Genomic DNA, 591 nt, shown 5'->3' on the forward strand with positions numbered 1-591 from the left:
ATCCTAACTGACCTAAAACAGGAAAAGTTTAGTCACATTTAATGTCAGATAGTGAAGAAAAAAATGTGTCTTTGAATATATTTATGTAAACTTCTGGTTTCAACTGTGTCTGGGTTTCTTTGGTCCATCCTTTCTACTTTGATTTATGGATAAGTTCACATTTTTTTCAAGCATACAGACTATTAATAATGTGTGGACTCTGTGGCACCTTTTTGTTTTAGTTTGAAACAACAGATACAACATTTAAAAAGCTCTTGATTTGATGCTTCTTCATCATTATTCCTATAAAAATATTCATAAAATGTCACAGGTTGTTCTTCTGCATTGTTTTTATTAAAGTTGACATTTAGAAATTTTGTTATATATATATATATATATATTTAGAAATTTTGTTATATATATATATATATCTTTGAATTAAAGTAAGTAAAGTTATTCCAGTGTTTATTAAAGAAAATCAGTGATCTGTCGCCCTCCTGCATGAATCATACATCAATAACAGCTGCACTTAATGTGCTGCTGAAACTACAACAAATAGAAACACATTGCAAATAGCTCACTGTCAATATCTTTGTAAGTGTCAGGTGTTGT

This window comes from Stegastes partitus, unplaced genomic scaffold (genome assembly GCF_000690725.1).
Source record: "Stegastes partitus isolate 25-593 unplaced genomic scaffold, Stegastes_partitus-1.0.2 Scaffold291, whole genome shotgun sequence".
Taxonomy (NCBI): domain Eukaryota; kingdom Metazoa; phylum Chordata; class Actinopteri; family Pomacentridae; genus Stegastes; species Stegastes partitus.